The 8,722-nt window shown below is 36.8% G+C and overlaps 1 non-coding gene across 1 annotated transcript; it reads right to left on the bottom strand.

The window, feature by feature from the left end:
• Nucleotides 1-6,784: 6,784 nt before the first annotated feature.
• On the bottom strand, nt 6,785-6,857 carry TRNAV-CAC (transfer RNA valine (anticodon CAC)). The gene has a single exon. It is a non-coding gene; the product is annotated as a tRNA-Val (tRNA).
• Nucleotides 6,858-8,722: the final 1,865 nt, after the last annotated feature.

The following is an 8,722-nucleotide window of genomic DNA, read 5'->3' as shown; positions in this document are numbered from 1 at the left end:
TTATTTGTTTTATTAGAACCTTATGTGATGGCAACTGAACCTGAATTAGTCCTGTGGCTCCCTTCTTTGAACTGATCATTCGGCTCTCTTCTTGACCATCGGTTTGTCTTGCTGCCTCATTTAGAGCTCAGGTTTAGCGTTACTTTCTATGTTAATATGGTTCATGTATGTTTTCGCACGTGTTTACAAATACGTACACAGACACAAACACATACACACACACTCTCTCTCTCTTTCAATGTTGCACATCACGCACCTGCATATACTCATGAAGAAGTTACATAAATGCCCCTCCCAACCCCTTCCCAGTGCCCCTCGGCCACGGTGGACGAGAGGGTAAAGGCGCCGGATTCGAACGCGCGACCGCATATCCGAATCCGCGGTCGCGGGTTCGAATCCCCAAAAGGGAGCAAAAATTGCTCCCTCTGATTGCAACATTGCCCGGGGCTGAAAGACATGAAAAGCTCCGGGCTTAAAAAAAAAGCGCCGTTGCAATCAGTTTTGTTTTTAGATTATCTTTTGTGCGTGATTAATTGCATTAATTTATAGGCATAAAAAACAGGTGATGATTCCCAGTCAAAGGTCCGACGCCGCGTGTCGCTGTTGATTAGGCTCAACATGAAACGTTGTTCTGCTGAGTGCGAGCGCTTCCTTAATTAAGGTCACACAGATCACGCAATTTCGTTGTGCAATTAGTCCGTCAAGAAATATGTCTCTTCATAGTCGCCCCCCTCCCCCACCCCCTATTATTATTACTATTATTATTATCATTATTTTCGTTATGATTACCATCATTATGATCATTATTACCGTTATTGTTGTCATCATTGTTATTAATATTATCATTATTTTATTACTAAGACAAATATTATCATTATTTTTATCCTCACTTTCATCATTATAACTATCACGAACTATTAACCGTTATTATCTCTTCTTTATTATTATCATTGTGCCATTTTCTTTTCTTTCCTTATTTGCTGTTGTTTTCATTTCCTTGTCATCGAATCCTACTCTTGTTATCATTGTTGTTATGATCATTATCATCACAATCAGGTCACATAAAAACCTAACTTTCCTCTAGGTTGTCTTGAGGTTTGCACATCTAGTCTCAAAAATAGGCAGCTTGCGTGACAAATCTCTTTTTATTATAATTGTGGAACGTTTTACTTTTTGGCAATGTTGGAAGCTGCTGCTGTACTTCATGAGTGAGGCATCTAAAGGCAAGTCAAGTCAAGTGTAATTTTCGCTTTCTTTTGTGAAATCTTTCGTCGATTCAGGTCACTCATAGAAAACATACGTTACTATAATTCTTTTACTTCACCGTGATTATCAGCTGCTTAAACTCAAATGATATATAAAAACTTATTAACCAGAAACAGCCTTCATAGCATATGCAGAAAAGATTAATAACATAATATATAAAATTTACTGAAGTTATTGAAATTATCTTAATAATAGGTATTTATAATGAAGTGTAGGTTGTAGAATATATAATGTTTTTCTTTTCTTTTCTTTTTTGGAATAACTATTCGTCCCCTATATTAGAGAGAGAGAGAGAGAGAGAGAGAGAGAGAGCGAGAAAGAGAAAGAAAGAGAGAGAGAGAGAGAGAGAGAGAGAGAGAGAGAGAGAGAGAGAGCGAGCGAGAAAGAGAAAGAAAGAGAGAGAGAGAGAAAGAATAGAAAGAAAGAGAGCGAGAGCGAGAGAAGGATGGGGTGGAGTATTTTAAACATATTCCTCAACGTGACTTACTAAGGCCTTGTAGTGTAGTGGTTAACACAGCTGATTCTAAATCAGATCTCGGGTTCGATTCCCGACGGGGAAAACATTCAAAACTTTTTTTTCTTCTTCTATTTCTTATTTTACTTTAATTTTTGTGTGCGAGTCATTTATTTTCATTAAACTTGTTTTTATATCAATATTCATCAACGTGTTTCTTATAGATAACATAATTAGAATAGTAATTTTGATTTAATCAATTATTGTTCATCTTTATCATTATCATTATAGTTATTGTTCCATTATTAGGAAAATCATTTTTATGTCATCGTCATAATTAATGCTGACATTTATATTCTTCCTATCATTCCTACTATTTATGTTTATTTAATTATATTTTTATTCTTGTTTCTTTCATGGCTCCAGGTCTCTAAGAAAAGATATTTTTGTTTATAGAGATTTTTCTTGGCAATTAATTTCCCCAATCACTTATGTTATTTGATTAAACAGAAAATGAGTTCGTAGCATTTGAAAAGGAGATTCATCAAAACTATTTGAAACTGTCAGTATTTCTAGAAAATTATCGATTAAGAACCACGTTGCTTTTTCATTTTTCCTTCTTTATAAATAGCACGAAAAATATGAAATCCGAATATATCACACCACAAATCCACTATTTTAGAGAGAGAGAGAGAGAAAGGGAAAGAGAGAGAGAGAGAGAGAGAGAGAGAGAGAGAGAGAGAGAGAGAGAGAGAGAGAGAGAGAGAGAGAGAGAGAATAGAGAGACAGACAGGCAGAATGAAAGAAAGAAAGATACAGAGAGAGGGACAGAGATAGAGAGAGAAAGAAAGGTACAGAGAGAGGGACAGAGATAGAGAGAGAAAGAAAGGTACAGAGAGAGAGAGAGATAGAGACAAGAACGTATGAGAAAGAGAGAGAGGAGGGTAGGGAGAGAGAGAAAGGGTGGAAGAGAAAGAGATACTGAGACAGAGAGAGCAGAGAAAAGAGAGAGAGAAAGGGGGATGGGAAGCGAGAGCGAGAGAAAAGGAGGAGGGAAGGGGGATATTTCATCTATTATTGCCCTTTTTTGCACAATCTGTTTTTGCCATCTTTTCCGGTTGCACTTAGGGAATGACCGAGGTTCATGGCTGGCTGTTCTGCTGCATTGGTTCTCTTTTCGACTGGTACACAGTATTTTGGAATGTAATGTGGTTTTTGGTATCTTATGATGGGTTGTACTGTGCTTTAGACAGCCAATTAAAGTAGGAATCTGCATGAAAACAACCGAGAGAAGAGGAATAAGTATTATTCCTATTATTGTTATTATTATTATTACTATTATTTTTTATCATTATCTATTATTATTTTCATTATTATTATCCTTATCATTGCTTTATCTTTAAGCTTCCTTTTTTAGATTTTGTTTGTGCTTTCGTTTTTTTTTTTGTGATTCAGTTATAAGCATGAATATTTTTGTCCATATTTAAATATAAATATTACATATTTGCAAGGGACAAGAGAAACTAGAAGGGATCTACCCATAAGGAATTGAACCCGACTGCAAAGAGTGTAATCTGTGCAAAGCATGTTCTTAGGATCCAATCGCATAGTATTTGAATTGCGCTTCACATCTATCAGTCGTTAACAAATATCCTGTTAGGATCAGCATCATAGTCGTTACAGGCAATACTGTTATTTCTCATAATCTGTATCCACAATCCCTACCATAATGATAATAACCTCATCTCATCATCATCACCAACTTCATCATAGTTATAATCATAATTATCCTTTGTATCATTATTCCTCTTATCATTACATTTATCAGTATTATCTTTATTATTATTATCATTAGCAGTAGTAGTACTGTTACTGTCATTGTTATTATCACTATCATTGTTCTTTTTATCATCATTACTATATTCTTATTGATATTAACATTAGGTATATTATAATTACTATCATTTTCATCACTATTGTAATTACTATCTTCATTATTTGTGTTATTACCTGCAGTTGTATCAGTTTTTTGTACATATGTGTGTGCGTGTGGGCCATGTGCAACTCATGATAGGTCGATGAAAAATCCACCATTTTTCCTGTTTCATTGTAGGACGTCTAAACAATCCTTCATTCTGTATTGTTTGGCTTCCGCTGAAATAACTTATTTTGGAGAGAAGTTTTTGCGGGATTATTCCCTGGAACAGCAGGCGAGGACAGAATGATGTCTGTGATTAGATTGCTCGTCAGCCACGTTTACCAGTGCAAGTATTGCGATAACGGCGGCGACGACTGATAGGGTTCTTTCTGTGCTTATGATCTAAATGCCAGTTATTTATTTTCCGTGTTTGAAAATCAAACTGGCAGTTCAGTTTGAAACTTTTAAAAATATTATTATGCTATTGCATAATAATCATTATTGTATCACACACACACACACACACACACACACACACACACACACACACACACACACACACACACACACACACACACACACACACCACAAGGTACACAGAGACCTCTCCCAAAACATTCCTCTTGCCCCTCGCCACCGTGGCCGAGTGGATCAATTTTATTATCACCATCATTATCGAATCATCATCGTCATTGTCATATAACGGTGATCAGTAAAACGTAGGCGCACACACAGGTACACACACACACACAAACACACATACGCACGCACGCACACAAATGATGAACACACACATGTTGGATAAATACCTCTCCCAACCCTTTCCTATTGCCCCTCGACACCGTGGCCGAGAGGGTAAGGGCGCCAGATTCGAAACCCGCGATCGCGAGTTCGAATCTGCAAAAGGGAGCCAAAAGTGCTCCCTCTGGTTGCAACCTCGCCCGGGGCTGAAAGACATGAAAAGCCCCGGGCACAAAAAGAGACGCCCGCCGGGTTGCAATCAGTTTTTCCTTATTGTGTATTTTTATGTATGTGTTTGTACTTGTGTGTGTTCGTGTGGGCTATGTGCAACTCATGCTGCTAATAAAAAATTCATATTGTTTTTTCCCATTTCAGTGTAGGACGTCAAAAGAAGACATATTTCTTTGTAAAATATACGTATATTCAAATGTACAGAAATATGTCCCTGAAATTTTATCTCCATTCATTGTAAATATGTCAATGAATTTGTGTGAGGTAAAATCTAACAAGAAAGGTAAAAGAAAAAGGCGAAACACAAAGAATATAGATGAGGAACAAAACAATAACTAGGAAAAAAGTAAGGTGTGAAAATGACAAAAAGTGAAAGTAGAAAATGTGTCAAAAATGCGATAAACTATAATTTTCTGTATGAAATGATCAATTTGTAAAACTTTAACGTTTTAAATTCCATTCAGATTCTCTCTCTCTCTCTCTCTCTCTCTCTCTCTCTCTCTCTCTCTCTCTCTCTCTCTCTCTGATGAGAAAGCAGATAGAAAAATAATAACATTGTCACCGCTCGGGATCGAACCGAGGACCTTGCTCGTGTGAAGTGCACGTGACAACAAGTACACTGCGGGAAAGTTATTATATTAAGCGTTCAGTGTTCAATGTTTTGATTGAAGTACTAGTTAATGCCAGAGAGAAAGAGATAATAGGGGGGAGGATGGCAGAGAGCGAAAATAAATGAAATAGAGAAATAGATGAGGATTACCGAAAGAGAGAAAAAAAGTAGGAGAAAGAATGGTAGATGCGTAGAAATGAAAAAGACATAACATTGCCAGGTGTTTCCGCTCGAGATCGAACCGAACATGACTGCTTATAATACCATCTATGTTAAAATGACGAATAAAAACTATGTTATTCCTAACCGCATGTGCAAAACCTTTACTTAAGAGGAAATTATTCAAAACATCTTCTTTCCAAGGATGATTAATGAACACCGAAGTCAGCGAAGACCGAAATGAAACGCATATTACAAACGAAAGGAAAAAATGTTAATAATTGCGGTTCTCCTGCAGTGAATTGCAGTTCTTCGTCACCCTATTATTGTCACCGTAGTTTATGCTTGTGAAAGAGAGGGCGAGAGAAACGGAGAGAGGGAAAGAGAGGAGAGTGAGTACAGAGACAGAGAAAGGAAATGGTGGGGGGAGGGAGAAACAGATAGCGTCTGAAAGAGAGAAAAAGAGAGAGAGAAAGAAATAGACAGAAAGAGATAGAAAAAGTCACACACAGAGAGAAAGGGGTGGTGAGAAGGGAGAGAGTTTGTGTGGAAGAGTAAGGCGGGAGTTTGGGAGGAAAGAAGAGGGAGAGAGAGAGGGGGAGGAGGAAATAGAGAGTGATGGAGATTGAGAGAAAGATAGATAGGGGGGGAGGGTGAAGAGAGACATAAACAGAGAGGTATATAGAGAAAGAATCGCCAAAGTGAGAAAGAGAGGGAATGAGAGAGAAAGAGAGATAAAGAAGGATGGAAAGATATATAGACAGTCTGAGAGTGTGCTTGAGCGAGTGAGACAGAGAGATGGAAGAAGATGGAGAGACAGAAATAAAAAAAGAAAAAAAGAGAAGAGGTGAGTGTAACAGAGAGAGGAGGGAGTGAGATAGAAATAGATAGAGAGAGAGAGAGAGGATGTGTGTGAGTAAGAGAGAGAGAGATTGAAAGTAAAAGTGAAAGAAAGAGAAAAGGAGAAAATAATTTTCGACGATAAGACTGCCCTCTCGCCTTTTCGTGTTCAACGAAAAGGTCCACGCCGAGGCTGATCTCTGGCGTGCATCCCTCGTGTGGGAAACTAGTGCTGGCTGTCTACGTGGGTGTGGGGATTGTGGGTACTTGAAATGCGGATGTGGGAATGCGCACTGGGCATTTTGAATGTGATCTGACGTTAATTACACTAAATTGTGGGCGCTGCAGTAGAAAGAAGTAATATACAGAAAAAATAGGGCATCCGACCAATCTTGTGATCATTCAGTAGCAACAGGCATCCTCTAACATCTCGGTGGCGCCAGACGTTCGGATGCCGCTCGGATGGTCATCCTCTGACGTGGATGCTGCAATCCAGGTCACTGCAGCATCAACAGCTGTTTCAAGAAGACACGGAGAGTAAAATTCTTCCAAAATCAATTGTCGTTGTTTCCGCTCGGGATCGAACCGAGGACCTTGGGCGTGTGAAGCGCACGTGATAACCACTACAACACGGAAACGATCGTAATGTTGGATGCCTCACTGTTTTATATTCTGTTGTAAATAGTGGTTGAAAGCGAGAGAGAGAGAGAGGAGGAGGGAGAGACTGAGAGAATGATAACAATGATAAAAACAAAAACCGAGAATATGAGTGAAAAACGATAAAGAATGAAAGAGATTGTGTATCCACTATTTTACATTAAGTGTGTGTAAATATAAATAGGTATATATGAATATATATGTATGTATATATACACACACAATGTATGTGCTCCTATATATGTGTGTGTGTGCGTGTGTATAAATAGATATATATACATGCTTATATATAGATTCACAAATATGTACATACACACACATACATGTACATACATAAATATATACACACTTATGTGTGTGTGTGTGTGTGATATACATATGCCTATTTATACACTTATAAACATATATAAATAACTATATATATGTATATATGTATCTCTCTCTCTCTCTCTCTCTCTCTCTCTCTCTCTCTCTCTCTCTCTCTATATATATATATATATATATATATATATATATATATATATATATATATATATATATATATGTGTGTGTGTGTGTGTGTGTGTGTGTGTGTGTGTGTGTGTGTGTGTGTGTGTGTGTGTGTGTGTGTGTGTGTATAATATTCTACATAAAAGTTATTCAACACCAATTTAAGTTCTTAAAACCAGTAAATAATGAATATATATGTAAATCAATATTGCAAGCATTTAATTAAAAGGATCAGCTTAGATACCTTTCAATGGAGAATGTCTTACACTTATGAGGAAAGCCAAAAGGGAAATATTTATTTTCTTTCTTTCTTTATCATTTTTTTATTTATTTTTTCATAAAACTACAGAAATAACAGGATAAACAATTAGATATTGAAGGATGCAGATGTACTGCACTGCAGGAGAACCGCCAGTGTTTTTTTTTTTTTTTTTATTCTCCTTTTGGAAGGTTTTTCATTTCGGTCCTCGCTGACATCCGGTGATCATTAAGCATCCTTGAAAAAAAGAATGTTTCGATTGATTTTCTCTCTTAGGTCGAGGTTTTGCACAGGTGGTTAGGAATGACAGTTATTATCCGTTATTATCACAAAGATGTTGAAATTCTCGTTTGTCACGTTCGGTTCACACGCAAGATTCTCGGTTCGACCTCGAGAGGAAACGCTTGACAATTTTATAATCCCTTTCATTACTACGCATATGCCATTCTCTTTCTCTCCATCTTTCACTCTCGCTCTCTGTCTCCCCATATCCTCTCTCTCTCATTTTTCCTTTTCCTTTTTGTCTTTCTGACATTTTTCCCGTATCATCTATTTGATATTTCTGTTAATTCCTCTTTCCCCATTTCCCCATTTTCTCTCTCATTTCCTGCCTTGACCGATAATCTCTGAATTCTCGCTTCCTTTTTTCCCTTTTCACATCGGCCTATGCCGTATCTCTATTTTTGTCTTGTTTTCTCTCTGTGTAATAATACCTGGCTATAAACAGCTTCTCGATTTTTTTTCTTTTTTTTTATTCAAGCCACGATCAAATAACATTCAAATCTCATTATAAGACAAAAAATACAGCCTTCCCGCAGGTAAGAATCAAAGGCGTAAGATATTATGATAAAGACAACAAAGGTGAATGCGCAAATGATGAAAAGGGAAAGAAAAGACAAAGAAGAAACATGAAAAGCAAGTAACAAGGTTACAGAAAAGTCATATATGAAAATAGTGAAAATAATGATAATGATTATAGAAATGATAAAAATAATGCCAATGATAATGATAATAATGATAACAATAGATAATGATTATGATGATAATGATAATGATAAAGATAATAATGAAGAAACTAATGATGATACTAATAGCAAC

This window comes from Penaeus vannamei, chromosome 11 (assembly GCF_042767895.1).
Source record: "Penaeus vannamei isolate JL-2024 chromosome 11, ASM4276789v1, whole genome shotgun sequence".
NCBI classification, from domain to species: Eukaryota; Metazoa; Arthropoda; class Malacostraca; order Decapoda; family Penaeidae; genus Penaeus; species Penaeus vannamei.
The sequence above is the reverse complement of the archived record's forward strand: the minus strand, read 5'-3'. Positions and strand labels throughout refer to the sequence as shown.